General features: G+C 34.9%; 1 long non-coding RNA gene and 1 pseudogene across 1 annotated transcript; one reads left to right on the top strand and one right to left on the bottom strand.

The window, feature by feature from the left end:
- Positions 1-1,393: 1,393 nt before the first annotated feature.
- Positions 1,394-1,975, top strand: LOC134230724 (uncharacterized). The gene is made up of 2 exons (XR_009984412.1): positions 1,394-1,571; positions 1,706-1,975. It is a non-coding gene; the product is annotated as an uncharacterized LOC134230724 (long non-coding RNA).
- Positions 1,976-9,252: 7,277 nt separating this feature from the next.
- On the bottom strand, positions 9,253-9,803 carry LOC134230725 (uncharacterized; annotated as a pseudogene).
- Between the last annotated feature and the right edge of the window lie 8,902 nt (positions 9,804-18,705).

The following is an 18,705-nucleotide window of genomic DNA, read 5'->3' on the forward strand; positions in this document are numbered from 1 at the left end:
TTCCTGGGTTCCACACTGAGGTGTACTCTCTATATACATTCTCATTCCAATGACAATCTGCTAAATAGGATCTGGCTCTGTGTGTGTGGTCTCCAAATGCTATCCTTTTGTCTTGGAAAATGTTCATTGTGTTAAAGAAATTTTCCACATAATATGTGTCTTTTGCTAGAACATAATCTTCGGGATGCTTGTACAAATTTGAGCTTACAATAATGTTGCGTAATAGTTTTTCAGAAACTTTGTCAACCAAAACAACCCTGGAAGGTTCATAGTTTGTGTCCATTTTACATGTGGAAGATGAATGACAATCACTGTGATTTCCTTTATAGTGTTCCACTGAGTTCAATAAAAGATTCTTCAATTTTTCTGGGTCTTGATCACAGTTTCGCAATGCCCAATGACAGTGTGTTGCCACTGGCTCGACTTTGTCCTGTAGAATTTCTGACCAGGTTTTGCCCTTTGAATATGCTGAGCGCTAGACACTTTTTCTCATTTTCTCCTTTATTGGTTTAACGCCATGCCAGGAATCATTGATTGATAATGCTGTGATGAAACGATTTTCTGTCGTTAGAAGCTCTTCGATGCTACTAATCGATTATAAAATAAATGTCGCCGACATCGCTAACAAAAAATAAAATTGTCATACTTTAATTTTATTACCAAATCCAAGTGCAAAGAGCATAATAGTAGTGAGGAATGTTGAAAACATGGAAGATTCCGTGTCTTGTTGATACTTTTACCGCCATGTTTAAATATGGAGTCAGACTAAATCTAGGAAACTGTGATATTTCAAGGTTTTACTATACAAAGGAAAACATAATTAGTCTAGTCAATCTTTGAACGTAATTATAATCAGAAATAAAAGTCTTACTTCTGTATAACTTTAACTTTTAAAACTTGCAATTTTAACTAATTAAAACTAATTTTAAAAAATAAATACATTTTGGTAAAAGTCTGACAGAAATCTGAATAAGTTTTGAATTTTTTATATTATTGTACCGTGAAACTAAAAGTGTGTTTTTTTAACTGATATAGTAATTGCCAATTGACCCAGTGCAGCTTGCAGACATTAAACATGCAGTGACCTTACACATAACAAAGAAGTGGAGAAAATCTTTCTTGGATAAATGGTATGAAGCACAGCCCTGGGAGGCTAGGATATAAATTTAATTGTGAGAAATGAATCCGGAATGCAGGTAGAAAATGGCAAAGACAAGATGAGCAATACCATAAGATTTCCTTACTAATGATTTAAAATTGTAGTTGTTGTTTACATATATATTGTAAAGTGTGTGTGTAATTTAATCAATATTGATAAAAAAATTCTACATGCTCCTTGTAAATATTCTTATTACAATGTACTGTGTTCCAATATTCAATAATTTCATTTTTTTACTACTACTTGAATAGATTTTTATTTTATTTACTGGTATTATCTAAAAATGTCTCATTCTTATTTTTTTCACGATAAATTTGTAGCTGAAGAGTTTAAACTTTTTCAATATGCTGTTCTGCATGTTTGTCTGTCAATTATAAAAGATACAATCCAATGCGTTGGTCGTGAACATGATGTGTACATTTTTAAAAAAATTTTATTGTACCTAATGATATAATAAATTGTATATAATTATACTCGTTGTTGATGGTATTGTAAATAATTATGTATGTATGTCTAAATATGTAGCAGTTTTATAGCAGTTCGTAGGAAAGTTTTCAGCCATTTGGATATCCATTTAAGGAAATGCTTGTTAGCAGTTCTCCTGAATGTTAATTAGCTTACAGCAGTTTTTAAAGCAGTTCTTATCAATATTCATACTGGACAGCTGTTTTCACAGACCTCATTAAAATATTTCGGCCTATACAACAGCTAAAGAACTGGGAATGCTAAATAACTGCTGTTAACTGCTATTGGAATGTGTGTATGCAAATTACTAGTTTGCATAAAGTGAGTGAACTGGAATGCTAAGGAACAGCTGTTAAATGATGTCAACTTCATGTTTATCTGTGTGTCTATCTGTACCATACATAACAAATTTTCATTGCAGTCTTCTAAGCAACTATTTATTGCATATTCTTTGCTCAGGCATGTCATATGGTGAAATTTAATTTCGTTTGAATCTGATGTTAACTTATTTATATCTGCATGGATAAAAGAAAGCGTAAAATGCATACAAAAAATTGAAAAAAAAAATAATTTATTCACTAATTAAATTATTAGCTGTTAGTTCTATTTTCCCCTATGTCCCCCTCCCGTATTATTGTTTGGCATCTGCACTGGCTAAAGCTGCTAATTGGCATTAAATAAGAGTAACTTGACATTTACGCGCGAAAATTTTGACAGTATCTAAAATCTAAAAATAGCAAGCAAGCGGAAGGTTGTATTGGAATTGAGTGATGATCAGTTAGAAAATATAAGAGATGTTCTCAATCACTTTGATTGGGATTTTAATTCAGCAGTAATTTCGGATGGTATATCTTTAGTGAATGCTGAGACTCAGACTGATTCACCAGAACATGAGGAAGAAACAAATGCCAACAATGGGTTGTAAATGAACCATTCAGAATACAACAGGATCCGAATAATTCAGAGTGCATATATTGTTTCTGTAGACCTTGTATCACTGATGAAATGAATAGGCAGATTTGGTGGGAAACTGACCCTCACCCAAAGGATAGAAGAAACAGAAATTTGCGTAAAGAAAAGTATAAAAGATTTTGGACTATGATGTATCATAAACATATCTGGGATCACCCTAGATATGTTGAGAAAAAAAGAAGTGCATTAGAGCAAGACCCAGGGTTCAGAAATTTAGTGTGGCATCGCAGAGACATAATGCCAGATTATGTAATAAAATGTGTGAGAGGCTGGTTTCCCAATCCTGACAATATTCCATTCGTCGGCCACCTGTGGGAGTAACATTTTCTAAAGTTCAAGGTGATGATCTGGGGATGTTTCCCGCACTTTTCTACCAATGTGCTCTGCCTCAGACTGCTTGCGAGGCACAGAGAGGGTATTGATAAGAACATTAACAATAACTTACTATAAACCAATATAATTTATTGTACTCATCATTTTTTTAAAGATTGTAGTTTATAGTTTTTATATAAATTAAATAGTTATATGCCTTGGTTATAACTAATTTAATATTTATTAAGATGATCCTTTCTGTACCTTTCGAATGCTCATCGAGCAGGCCAGAGTGCAATGAAACTGGTGAACAACATGTGTATTATTCAGGAGACATTATATCTGTAACAGTACTAAGTTTTCAGTTTTGATATAATGTAATGAACACCTTGGAGTGATATTTTTTTTTTTTTGGATCTCCGAGGGAAGAGTTATTTCATGACTAACACTTGGATGGTTACCTAAACAAGCCGAGTTTTCTCTCTCAGACTGAACCATGTGAACAGTATTTTGATTGTGGGAGTTATTTTTCTTCCCTAACTATTTATTCTAAATGGAACATGCTGAATACAATGGACTTACTAATAAAAGCGAGTAAATCTAAATATTTTGTTACTCTTAACAGAGAATAACATATATACCAGTAGAGATGATTGGTTCAATTTGGCACCATCACTACACAGACAGTGAGTGAGTCACGGCCACAAACTGCCAATCTCTAGTTTGAAATACAAAATCAGCCCTGCTTCAATTTTTTGAAGCCAGAATTAAATCTAATAAATATTTTTTATGTAAAACAAATCTGACAAATAAATGCTCACTGATGAGAGGACCTAGCATAACAATTTTGAACTGATAATAAAGTAGCTGAATCTTGATCTTTTCAAAATAAGTGCTGCAATCTGAATGTGACCAGAAAATTCATATCCTCCACCATTTTCACCGATTGGTTGCTTTTAAACCCAATGACTGGCCTTTAAACTTGAACTTAAAGTAACATCTTGTTTAATTTTCAACTTAAAAATACGAATATTTGTGGATATTTTCGTATTCCATAAATAAAATAAACACGAAATCACCTTACAGTAAATTTTTATATGCCATGAGAACATAGATATTAATAAAACAAATTCTAAAATACGACGTGTATTTGACCCACTTTCCATGCGAGAGAAGTCGAGTCAAACCTCGTGACTAAAATTTGCATACACAAGCAGAAATGGCGGATGATAACGTGACGGAAAAAGAGACCGAAAGAAAAGAGGGGATAGAGTGCCGATTTTGAGGGCATCTGCGAAGAAAAGAAGAAAGAAAGAATATGATCAGAAGTTGGCGAAAAGCGGAGTGTATATAGGGGATACAGTAGACTGCTGGAAGGCGCTGAAAGAAAAGATCAATTTGATAACAGATGAAGAAATGGCGAACATGCTGATAGAACGGCGTGTATTTTTTCTTTGTTTTTATGAAAGTAATTAAAGAGAGTTTCAGGATAAGGATTTCTGTATACTTATATTACACTATTTCCTTTTTGTGAAATTCTCCAAAAAAAGTCCTACAGGCTTACATACAAGTTACAACTCAAATTCTATTGCTAGTGTTTTGTTTCATACTAGGGTCTGTGTCTCCGCACACGTGTACTCGTGCTGTTGTAAATGAAGTCAGAACCTTGCAAAAGTAACTGACATATATTATACATATATGTTAGCAATTATCTCAATTTATGGACTATGTGTTAATTTATCAAGACAGTATATGAAGTGTATGTTGTATTATGTAAACAACAATCACATTTTTAAATAATATTCTTATATACTAGCTGTTTATAATAATGATAATAATCATGTATTTAAACTTTAAGGACCTGGTTTGGAATAATTAACATTTATCTATCATGCATAATTATGAACATGTCTATTATTATATAGGTATGAACCCTATGCCTTGCCATCGTTCAAAGAACTCCAGTCTGCACCAACCACCCAGGCTTCTCCGGTCATAGGAAGTCAAAGCTTTAAGGTGTCAACTTCATCATCATGGACAAAAACTTCCACACCAGGGTGTGCTTTTATTAAGCCTTCCTCTACACTGATTACACAGAGTGAGAGAACGCCCTCCGTATCAGAGATCTCTGCAGAGTCTGAGATGTGAGTATGCAGAATTTGTTATTTATAAATTTATGATATGAAAGAATAATAAATCACATGATTCTGAAGTATATGTAAAATAATAATGTGTAAATTCAAATTTAGAGAACCTATGTCGGGAATTGAAGAGCTTCATGGATCAGGCCAAGAAGATACAAAGTGAGTACAAAGAATCATTGAATTACAAAAAAAATGGGTATTTATTCATTTGTTATTAAACCAAGAGGCCCAAGGGCCTTGAATCGCTCTTCTGATAAATTGTATAATCTATCACTTCTATTTGAAGCCTCTTACTCCAAGTATCCTAAGATGCATGAACTGACAAAGTTTAATGATTCTTTGCCAGTTAGGACTGAAGATATTTCAGTATAGCTATAAAATACCATAAGTAGGACATGGTGACCTACTTTTTGATTTGAAACTTTCTGAGGACTCAAGATGCATTAATTGACAAAGATTGATGGTTCTAAGCCAATAAGTACCTCAAATATTAAAGTAGGTCACTGTGACCTTCTTATGGTTGACATTCTCCGAGGACAAAGATGCATCAACTATCAGAGTTTGATGATTCTAAGCCAGTAAGTACCAGAGATACTTAGATAAAGCCATAAAATGTAATAAAAAAAAAATGATAGGTTACCGTGACTTACTTTTTGGTCGACATTTTCCGAGGACCCAAGATGCATCAACTGACAATGTTTGATGATTCTAAGCCAATAAGTATCTGAGATAATTAAAAGTAGGTCACTGTGACCTACTTTTTGGTCGACATTCTCCAAAAACCCAAGATGCCTCAACTGACGTTTGATAATTTTAAGCCAAATAGTACCTAAGATATAACCATAAAATGTCTAAACTACTGTAGGTCACGGTGACCTACTTTTTGGTCAACATTCTCCGAAAAACCAAGTTGCATCAAATGACAAAGTTTTGATAATTCTAAGCCAAAAAGTACCAAAGATACTTAAATATAACCATAAAATGTCAAAAGTAGGTCACCATGCTTTTTGGTCAACATTTTCAGAGGGCCCAAGATGCATCAACTGACAATGTTTCATGATTCTAAGCCAATAAGTACCTGAGATAATCAGATTGTGACCTACTTTTTGGTCGACATTCTCCGAAAACCCAAGATGCCTCAACTGACAACGTTTGACAATTCTAGGCCAATTAGTACCCAGGATACTTATGTATAGCCATAAAATTCAAAAGTAGGTCACAGTGACCTACTTTTTGGTCGACATGTTCCGAAAACCAAAGATGCGTCAACTGACAAAGTTTGATGATTCTAAGCCAAAAAGTACCTGAGATACTGAAATATAGCCATAAAATGTCAAAACTAGGTCACAGTGACCTACTTTTTGGTCGACATTCTCCGGAAACCCAAGCTGTATCAACTGACAAAGTTTGATGATTATAAGCCAAAACGTACCCAAGATACTTAAATATAGCTAAAAAAAAATGTCAAAAGTAGGTCACCGTGACCTACTTTTTGGTTGACTTTTTCCGAAGACCCAAGATGCATCAACTGACAAAGTTTGATGATCATACGTCTGAAAGTATTCAAATTATGCCTTTTAAACAATTTGAAAACAAATGCCTGCAAAATTCAAAAAGTAGGTCACAGTGACCTACTTTTTCATAAATATGTTTTAAGGCCCCAAGATGCATCAACTTACAAGATTTGGTGAATCTAAACCTCTCAGTATCTGAAATAATGGGATTAAATGTTTTAGAAAAGAGCCATAAAATTCAAAAAGTAGGTCACGGTGACCTATTTTTAAGTTGACCTTGTTGAAGGACCCAAGATGCATCAACTGACAACGTTTGATGATCATAGGCCTTAAAGTGTCCAAAATATGCCTCCAAATCAATTTGAAAACAAAAGCCCATAAAATTTAAAACGTAGGTCACGGTGACCTAATTTTGTGTTAACACGATGTGAAGTCCTAAGATGCATCAACTTACAAGATTTGATGATCCTAGTCTTTATAGTAAGCAAAATATAAACGCTTTTATTAAATGTAAATTTTGGTAAACTTTGAAGTGACCTTGAGACCACGCCCTTTGCCCCAGGGACATGCCTTGAACAATTTGTAATCTTCAACATATCCTGAACCTTGTTTGTAAGTTTGGTGAAAATCTGCCTGGTGGTTCTGGAGAAGAAGATTTTTTAGCAACTAGTACTTTTGGTTCTATTTTCCTGATTATCTCCCCTTGTTTTAGGGTCCCAACCCTAGTTTTAGTATAAATGGTAGCCCTTGGGCATACCCTGTAACAAATTTGACAATGATTGGCCAAGGGGTTCTTGAGTTATGGCCCATATTCTAAAAAGTTAACGCACACCGCCTTTGGCTCAGAAGAGCTAAAAATCACAATTTCACATTAGTTATGTACAAGTCAATGTAAGCTGATATTTACAATACTTGTACTTGGATTCACATATGGTTTAAAAATTTTTTTATCTTGTGAAATAGGAGAAAAGAATCCTCAAGATCTTCGCTCTCATTGGACTATGACGTAACATTTACGTCACTCAATTGATAAGGATTAAACTTGAATATTTTGCGAATGATTAGGATTAGTCTAGCATGTTCGACTGATTAGGGTTTGTCTCGCATCCATCCGAGAGATTAGGGTTAGTCCTCGTATATTATTCGACAAATTAGGATTAGTCTAGCATCTGCCCGGAAGATTTCGTCTAAAAGTCTTAGTCCTTGAATACCATCCGAGAAATTAGGGTCAGTGACTCGTTCTTTTAGATAAGTTAAGAAATCAGCTGTTTCTGTAATTTTTGCAAGATCACATTATTCAGATTTAACGGCATTTCGTTAGTTTGTTTACATGGAAGAATGCCCAAGTCCGAAGAAATAACACTAAGCATGCGCCGCACGCACTTCGTTCAGAATTATTCTTTGTCGATTTTTCCATAAACAAACAAATATTTATTAATCTCTTCAGAGAACGAGGTTATAAACTTCGTTTAAAAGCAAAGTTTTAAACTAAACTTCGTAGTTTTAATTTTTTTCGATCGCTCACGATATCTCAGATATACTCAAGTCGCCTTCGGCGACACTACATTTTAGCGCGTTTTTCTGGGGACCGGCAAAGTAAAGTAGTTTTCATTGAAATATATAATGTAAAAATGCTTAATTTTGACTCGGTTATGGCCATATACTGTTCTGTACTATGTAGATGGGAGATAAACATGGCTAGTCCGAATTTCCCCGGTAAACGAAATGAAAATTCCATGGTACTGTTGGAATTGAATCTTTGGTAGCTTTAACCATTGACTGTTTACTAAGATACGAGTGAAACTTACCCAAACTGTTTTCCCTTGGAGCCGAAAATGATAAGCTTTCTGTATCATTGCGTATCTTTAAATGTATTTGATCTATCAATGCTGAAATGGCACTGTGTATGGCGCTAAAGTTCAACAAGTCAAGAGATTCTTTAATCGAATTCACAGACTTGTAGAAATTTTTTAAACGCTGTCAGACATTTGGTCTGACACAGTCGAATGTTTTGTCGGACCAGTCAAACTTTTGTCAGACCAGATACTTGTACGTCATTTTGATGCTGGTAAAATCATTTGAATAAAAGCACCAAAATGTCCTTTATTATTTTCAATAGCCTTCAATCTAACAAGTTTCCTTTCTTGGGATAGAGAGTCATTAACATAAACATAAATGACAAGTTTTATGACTTTGCTAGCGTCAACTTGCTGCGTACGCGGCCATTTTTTCCTGTGTTTGTGACCTTGAACTACGCATCCCGATCCCGACCTTTATTAAATTTGCATTACGCTCATTTCTTTTTCAAACGGTCATCTGGACTGACGTTTTCTTAAATGTTATCGGTCCTGACAAATTTTTACCGGCCTTGCCGACAGGACCGACGGATTTCGACAAGTCTGAATTCAGCGATCGCATGGCATTTTGTAGGTTTTGTAAAATAATATGACAATCAACATCCTCATTATTAAAGCACCGCTGAGATGAAAGAATTATTCTCTGAATATTGTTTTAGATAACGTCCTTTGCTTCAGCAGCAGCCATATTACCTCGCCTGAGCCTCGCTTTCACGGAAGGACCGAGGTGTGCCGAGTGATTTTCTTCAACAAGGGAGCATTTATTATTTAATGTTAATATGAATTGCTAATGGAAGATATCACCTATTCGAATAGGTGATATCAACTATTTATTTTGAATTGGTGACATCACAGTCCATCGATTCTATTTCTTCTTGGGCTTCATATTCAAACGGGGTCCATTCTGGACAACTAAGGATCCCCAGTTGGTTTTGATGGGATTCATCGAGCATACACAATTGTGCATCATTTAATTCAGGTACGACCTCTCTCAATTCAAAAACTGCAGATCTAAGTCTATCAAATTTACTTCTGGTGAAGGTGACCCCTTTCTTGGTTGGGAATGGTTTCGTCTGCTTTCTAGAAGTGTCTTATGTCCACTGTGGGAAATTCAGAGGTTAGGGAAACGTAGACGCCACCGCCAATGTGCCATTTCATCTCTTGTTGTTGATTCAGATGGCTTTCTAGATAGTGTTCTATTTCATCCAGAAAGCATTCAAACTTTAGCCAGCGGGGTAAGGGGGAAAGTGACCCCTTTCTTCGTTGATTCAGTGAAGTGGCGGATGTGTATCATGATTTCCTCTTTGTAAGGTGAAGCAGTGAGAAAGAGATTAGTGAAATTGCCCAAATTGATTCTACGTCGCGGTTCCTGAGACTGTTGACGTTGACAAAAGATTTTTTGGATTCAACATCTATCTGTTGTTTTTTTTGTGGAGAAAAGATCGTGCCATGATCAACTTTTTTCATACTAGGAGGGTTCACTATCTTTCTTGTTTAAAATCTTTGTAAGGTCGTTTCGTTGAGCTTTCAAAAGTGCTCTTTTGAGCCCATGGAAAGCTCTTGGTCCTCTTCCCAAAATAATATTTAGTAGTTTTCCGTTACGACTATAACCAGTCTTTTCAAACTGTATCTCTTGTTGCATTTCGTCTGTGATAACTTTGTCAGCAAAGAGATACTTAGCTACAGAAATGGCTTTCATTTCCTTTACCAATGTTCAGTGTTCCTTTATCGTCAAGCTTTTTGAGACTGCTGCTGTTTTGTAAAAGTGATTTCTTTTTTTTCTCTTTTGTAAACTTACAAGAGGGTGTAACCGGTAACATCCAGAGAGAAGGTCGATTTTGGAGCATGTGATTATATGATCACGTTGTGACTGTGACATGGAACTACACTCAGCGATAAAGTAGATATATTTTTTAATACGGAGTGACTGTGACTTTTAGAGCACTTGGGACAGAGATAAGGTCGATTTTGGAGCACGTGATTATATGATCACGTTGTGACTGTGATATGGTACTACACTAAGAGATAAAGTTGATTTATAGCTTTTTTTAAATACGGAGTGACTGTGACTTTTAGAGCTCTCGGGAATTTGGCTTTCAGTCAGTTTATTTTGAAACACGGGTGAAAGTAGTATGTCAGTGTATTCAATCCTCCTTTTAAAGTGTGCCCTATCTACAGCATAGCTCATCCAATCCCCTTTCCGTTCTTCATATGGAATATAAAAAGACTATATATTATCATTGAAATGATTTTTTTTGTTTTAACCTTTAGACCTGGTTATAATTCTGGGGGTTTAAAACGTAAGCTTTACTTTATGGGTATAACTTTGCGTTTTATAATGTACTCTTCACAATCCCAGCTATCCGCAATGTCGTATCCTGTTTTGATTTTTTCTCTAAAGTCAATGATGCAGTCTTCTTTCTTATCGAACCAGTCAGTCATGTAATGTCCATTTCTTTTCAGCATTGCTATTTTAAGCTATTAAAAATAATTTTGGGGGTAATTTTTATTTGTAATTTGTATTAAATGACTTTCCTTTATCTGTTTTCACTTTTACCGAAAAAATTAGCGATTTTTAACGAATTTCGTTTGGTCATATTCCAATCGTAAAGAAACGAAATGGCGACACAGTGGACGTTGGAAGTAAAGTTATCGTAACATAGCTGTTTGATATTGATTGCAGCTAACTATGCGATAATTTATCCTTTTTGTGATGCTATTTCGGTTGGTAGAATAGCCCTAATGAGTGCAACGTGTAAGCATGGAAACGTGATGGACATTGAACATGATGAAGATGAAAATTTATTGCGTGTCCTGTGAATTTTTCAGCGAAAATATTATGCTTTAAATGGAAACGTCGTAATCCAAGGAACCAATACATCATCATACACAGCCACTACAACCACTCAGAGGGTATGTAAAACATGTTTTTTTAATCAGATTATATAACCAGAAGTCTCTGTCGAGACTGAAGCTCTACTGGTTTGTACTTATGGCAAAGGAAGAGAAAAGTACTTAAGCAGTTGGAAATTGAAACTTTTCAACAGATAAATAGAATAATTATCCTTGATTAAGTCTCTTTATGTTCTTAGTGCATTCTACTTGCACGCAACATTTATATTATAATCAGACTAAAATTGTATTTGGAGTAGCATTTTGAAAGAATTTCACAGAAATTTCTATTATTAGTAACCACGGCATCACCGTTCATCGAAATCAAAAACCGATACATAGAATTGTGTATCTTAGTGTAGTCTACTTGTGTGCCAAGTTATATTAAAATCAGACTAAAACTGTAGGAGGAGTAGCATTTTGAAAGAATTTCACAGAAATTTCTATTTTTAGTAACCACGGCAACACCGTTCATCGAAATCAAAAACCAATATACAGAATTATGTATCTTAGTGTAGTCCACTTGTGTACCAAGTTATATTGAAATCAGACCAACAACTGTAGGAGGAGTAGCATTTTGAAAGAATTTTACAGAAATTTCTATTTTTAGTAACCACGGCAACACCGTTCATCGAAATCAAAAACTGATGCACAGAATTATGTATCTTATTTTAGTCTACTTGTGTGCCAAGTTATATTGAAATCAGACTAAAACTGTAGAAGGAGTAGCATTTTTAGGAATTTCACAGAAATTTCTATTTTTAGTAACCACGGCAACACCGTTCATCGAAATCAAAAACCGATACACAGAATTGTGTATCTTAGTGTAGTCTACTTGTTTGCCAAGTTATATTGTAATCAGACGTAAACTGTAGGAGGAGTAGCATTTTGAAAGAATTTTACAGAAATTTCTATTTTTAGTAACCACGACAACACCGTTCATCGAAATCAAAAACTGATACACAGAATTATGTATCTTAGTGTAGTCTACTTGTGTGCCAAGTTATATTGAAATCAGACTAAAACTGTAGGAGGAGTAGCATCTTGAAAGAATTTCACAGAAATTTCTATTTTAGTAACCACGGCAACACCGTTCATCGAAATCAAAAACCGATACACAGAATTATGTATCTTAGTGTAGTCTACTTGTGTGCCAAGTTATATTGAAATTGGACCAAAACTGTAGGAGGAGTAGCATTTTGAAAAATTGTTTACAGACAGACAGACAGACGGACGGACGACGGACGCATTACTATCGCATAAGCTCTTCTGGTCTCTGACCAGTAGAGCTAAAAATGGTAAAGATGATGTGATTTGTGAAACAGATTTAGTGTTACAAATAATTAAAAACTCAAAACTCTGAGCGATAAAGACGTTTAAACTCATGTGATTTTAATGGTCAATTTTTACAATTGAATAAGAAATAAATGAATATTTTTTTGAAATTTAGAATCTGCAGATGCAGTATTCTGTAGTTAATCCACAAGGTATCAAGTCAAATTATACATTAACCCATCGTTGCAACCCACGGCCAAAATGTATAATCTTCTCCGATTCTGACCGTGATCGAATGAAAAAGAATATTTTGTACCTCGATCATTGATATTTTGTAGCTCATTAAAATATTGACCAATGCAAATAAAGCAAAGTCAGATATTTTACTTTGATCATGATACCCAGTCAATCTGTTAATCAAGGTCACCTGATTTTTTGCACCTTAACAGATTTATGACTATTGAACAATATTTGACGGGCGTATCATTCTGTGGCGGGGCACTTTATGTCTGAGGATATGACGTATCACAGCTATTTTAGGAGCGAACTCCCTGTCCATACATGATGTAAGAATACTATCGGGAATCTGCATGAATATTGAAGTGAAAAATACATATATGAAAAATAAAAAGGCAGAGCAAAGTTGACAACAAAATCGCCTTTAGATTATTGTAAAGTATCATAAATACTCAACGCAAGTTTATGAACTATTTTCTTATTCGCAATACTCATTTCACGTGGCGACTGTTTGTCATTTGCACTTTCCTGGCGCACTGACTAAGGAGTTGATATAATCAACTCCCAGTAATATAAACAATACGTGCATGTATATTCAGTATATCTTTTGATTATTTTTTTTTATCAATGATTATACAATGAAGCACTGTTCTCATTATATGTAAGATCATGTTTGTTTTACCACTCTGATCCTCCTCCTTCTTTCGTTTGTAAATCTTTTTTGCTCCTTCAGGGGCCCAAATTGGACTTATAAAAATCTTGTATCTTGTATAGCTTTTGTCACAGAAAGCCCTCTCTCTTCTACATCTTAACCTCGAAAAACAAGTCTTTTCTTTTGAATATTTAAATAATTTTTGGACAAAGTAATATATATATTACTTATTCACGTATATAGATATTTACAGTAATTGTATGTAAATGTCTTTTTCAGAATGAGCAATAACTCCTATATGATCGAACCGTTGACATCAGCACACCACTAAATTCTAATCTTGTATATTAAAGTTTTGACGATTTAAAAAAGATTTTTTATTAACTTCTGTGTAAACTATTTATATTTACAGTTTTGTGATTTGGGGTGACAATTTTACTGATATCCTTAGTAAATCATTAAAGCTTTTATATCTAACTAATTATCTTATTTTGGAGGACGCCAAGAAAACGGCTATTTAGTTCATTGGAGAGAAGGTTCTCCTTGTGTATCATCGGTGAGTAACTTTTCTAAACAAAAGATTTATACCCCCCCCCTCTTGTAAAGGGGGAGAGTCTTTAGTATTCGGGATGTCCGTCCGTCTGTTACGCTTTGGGGCAACCATTTCTTATCCGCAAGTCCTCTCATTCCACTGAATGAAATTTGATGAGAGTGACTTTCAGAGAATCTTTATTACATCATGCCATTTTACACCTTCTACTTTACGTTTTTGATCCGACATATATTTTGGGTTTCTCATTGCAAAACATTGAAACTGCTAATATATTCATATGGGAAGTGGGGGGGGGATCATTTAGTGAGTTCATTGCTCACATCACCTTTAGTTAATTCTCTGTATTTACAGTCTAAGTGTATTTCATCGTTTACTTAAAGCCCGAAAATGTATGCAGAGTATTTACATTTTTCAAGCAATCATAAGCTTAAACATATTGTATATTTATAATATACATGTTGTATCTATAATTAAAATGCCTGTTTTTTTTTATTTTCAGAACACTATTCCGTGGGAGAGTTTCGAATGTAAAAGAAGTTTTGATTTAGAAAGAAGAGTGGAGAATTTAGAAAGAAAAGCGGATGAGCAACCAATAAAGCTCAGATGCAAATGCGTTTGCAAAAATTGTTAGTATGATTTATTATTAAAAACTACCAGAAAATATATACTTTGTACATGTGTTTTTGTTTATTGATCTTATAGTACAATCTCGTAAAAGTCTATTGATGTACAGAAGCAGAAACACATACCAACGTCTAAGAGTCGATTCAGTTTTCATGGGTCAGAAAAGCAAATATTTTCTGAGTAACTTTGGAACACGATGAAACTCTTGGTTTGCCAGACTGGGAAGGTTCAGAGAACAATGCTTGCAATTCATCAAATCCATTTCTGCCAACTGCAAACCTCTGATAGGAAAGGTTTAAATAAGAATGTGCAGTTTTTGTAACCATTGATATTTACCATTTCCTATCGTTTCTTGGTTTACTTGGCCCCGTTGCTAAATCAGCTGAAGAAGTACTAAGGCGTCGTTAACGGTATTAAGAGCTTTCCTGGCTATAGGAATTGAATCCAGGGTGACTGTGTTTGAATAACGCGAACGTATCCTTAAAGCCACAAACCTGATGTCTTAATGCAGACCACATATGTCTTGTCTTTGATGCTTTATCAAAACATGACAGTCATGATGTTGTGTCCAATTAGTATTGGAGCATTATTTCGAGCTCTTTGCAGGTGGAAAGAAACATGATGAAGTCTTCCAAGGCACTGTTTGGAGCTTATACTCTACTTCATCATTCTGGAAGAGCATTTTTACCTTGGTGATTGTAACAGCCTGTATCCTTCTTGGACATTGGCTGATTTGGGAAAGCATACGTTTGTAAGGAAAGAAAGTTACGTTGTATAATTTTACTTACAATTTTAAAAGTATAATTGTGATATATATAAATATATTTTATATATCAAAATGCGACAGGCTACTGTTTATTATACTGTGAACTGAGAAGGTATTCCTGTGAAAAAAAGTAAAGTACCTTCTTTTTTAAGAACGAAAACTGTTCTAGTCAAGAAAAGGGATAAAAATGTTACTCTTTCATGCACAGATGATGTTGCCGACATTTTGTTTTCTAAGGAGACAGGTGCTAGGTGACTTAAATGCCTTATTTGGTCTAAAACAAGAATGCGAATCCTTAAGGCTTAGAACTGCAGAAAAAAGAAAATCAAAACCGTGATAAGATTTGTAAAGTTAAATTGCATTTATTATAAATCAAGGATTTAAATGTAAATTCAGTTGGATGTTTTTGGTCAGAAAATGGTTCTCAGATATCTCTAAAAATTAAATTTTTAGCTCTAAGATATGTAAAACCCCAGGAGCTTTCAGGGGGCTTTAAACCCCCCCTCCCCAGGAGAGCGCTCCCTTCAGGGTCCTCCTTCAGGTTTATCATCAGTTTCAGGTTAATTATCAGCTTCAGATTCAACACCAACTTTAGGTTCATTATCAGCTTCATCATCAGATTCAATTACCAGTTTCATCATCAGCTTCAAGGTCCTCATCAGCTTCAGGATCATCTTGTTCATCATCCTAAACTCCAGGGCCTACATCATGTGAAGGAATTCATTTATGGACAAGTCAAGAAGAGGACATGTTAGTGCACATCAGACATGAAAAGAAAGATGAATTTCTTAAAACTATAAGCCATAAGTCCCTGTGGCGTGAAATTGCTAAAGTGTTGAACTCTCTTGAAATGTAGCATTTCATCTGTTCAGGCGATGAACAAAAAAGCGCTGGAAGGACGTTATTGAGTCATCTGGAAGCAGAGAATCTGGATCAGTAGCGAGGTTTTTCATGCAGAATTAAGCGTTTGATCAAGTATGTGGAAAAAAGGCTAATACAAAACCAGGAAGCATCATAGGTACTTTCGACAAGAAAAAAAAAAGAAATACAGATCAAAAGGAACTCACAATTCCTGACTAGACCTGCCAGAAAATAGTATAAAAATTAAAACGAGATCTAGAAGGGCTACTGACATAGTGAAAACTTTGGAAAAACAGAACATTTTATTTACAAAAAAAGTGCAGCAACTTCATGAGGAAAAAATGGCAAGGCTTGATCGCCTTTAGACTTGTACGAACAAGAGGTGAATAATAATAAATAGTAAGAATGTTCTTGTATTTGAGTGATTGATTGGTTGCATATTGTTTAACGTCCCTCTCGAGAACTTTTCACTTGTATGGAAACGTCACCGTGTAGCGGTGAAGGGCTTCAAATTTAGACCTGTGCTCGGCACTCAGGGCCATTGAGCAGTGAGGGTTCTTTATCTTTGTAACATGCTAGAAAAAAAATGTTAACTTTCGACAAAATGTAAATATTTTGTTTGCTATTTCATTTCTCTACTTAAACTTACTCCAGATAGAATGAACTTTTTAGCTCATTTGAGCCTTCTAATCACATTGTGTCTGTTGTCCGTCTGTCTGTAATTCACACCTTTAACTTCTTCTCAAGAATCACTGGGCCAATTTCAACCAACTAGCAACAAAGAATCCTTAGGTGAAAGGGATTCAAGTATGTTCAAATGAAGATTCACACCCTCTTTCAAGGGGCGTAAATAGGGAATTTAGTAAAAATAGGCATTTATAAAGAAAGTTTTTGAATGTTGTTATGAAATTAGAGAAAGAAATCTTTTTATCTGCAAAAAGTATGGAACACAGTTAATATCATTAGTAAGTTGATTTTTTTCTGTATTTGATGTAACTTCAGAGCATTTCCTTTCATTTTTATTTTGTACTTTTACAGCTGCATTACTTAAGTGGACTGGAACTACATTTAGTCAGCTACATGCACAAAATCGTCTCTGCTCACAGTTTATTTTACACATTGCTTCAGGTTGTCTTACACTGTCCAAAGATACCTCATTCGGTAAACCAGAAAGGCTCTGGCGCCATTGGACACGGGAAGCTCAATAAGGGCATTTAAAGCATCGTCAGCGTAGTCGATCTCCAAGCCGCAGTGTGACTAATACTGACAGTTATACACCTGCTGTGAACTTGTGCGGATGTTGTGACACGCATGACGCACTGTACACGTGACTTGGCTTCAACTCATAGTGGCTGTTCCTCGCGCTGCAGTGTTACATATTGACAGTTGTGATACAGATATTGACAGTTGGGTATCTGAAAACAAGTTGCATGAATCTTACAAATCTTTTGCGCCTCACTTTTCTTCCACTGATAGTGACGGTTTTGTCTATGGCAAATTATTGTATTTACAATGTTAACAATAATATTACATCAACTAATAATGATAAATACGGTCCCGCTATGATGAGTGTATTAATGATGAGTAATGTTTGAAAGTATATTGATAAGTAAATTCCAAATTTTTCCTCAATTACCGCTCCATTTTTCTTCCTGCTGAAGAAGAGTTTACATTTCCGGTAGATGACAAAGCGTGATGAATCATTTCAAGAACAGAAAAAACAACTCTCAAACTTCCCAGTACCTGCACACCCTCGTCCTACCCCCGCTTGAAAAGTGGGGGGTATAGTGTATGGTATCGGTATGTCCGTCCGTCTGTTACGCTTTAGGGTACCCATCTCTTATCCGCAACTCCTCTTATACAACTGAGTGAAATTGAATGAAACTTTCACAGAATCTTTATTACATAATGCCATTGGGCACCTCCTATTTTACTTTTTGATCCGACACTTTTTTTGGGTTTCCCGGCCACAGCAAAACATTGACTTTGTCATCAATTATAACCATATGGGAGGCAAGGGGTATCATTCAGTGAGCTCATTGCTCACAGTACGTCTAGTTATGTAATGTAATAGTAAATATTTTAATTTCATTTAAGTGATTTATTCAGGCAAGATTTTTCAGTGTTATTTTTCTATTTCTAAAAGTTAAAGAAATTGACAAACCTACCCTATGCATCCAAGAAAATGCATTGATTTATTTTGGGGAGGGGGCGAATATTATCTGTTTGGGTGGATCTAGAAAGCAAAAATTTCAAATTTCTTGACCAAAAAATATGAATATCCTCATCAATCTTTTTAATACATTCAATTTAAAATTAATATGTTGTTCAATTGAATTTTTCAGGACACCAAACTGAAAATCTTAACGTTTAATTATTCGTGCGTTGATGCTGTTGAGGAGGAAGAGAGACGTTCAGCGATA

This window comes from Saccostrea cucullata, unplaced genomic scaffold (genome assembly GCF_032062105.1).
Source record: "Saccostrea cucullata isolate Sc308-1 unplaced genomic scaffold, CSIRO_AGI_Scuc_v1 ctg8628, whole genome shotgun sequence".
NCBI lineage: Eukaryota > Metazoa > Mollusca > Bivalvia > Ostreida > Ostreidae > Saccostrea > Saccostrea cuccullata.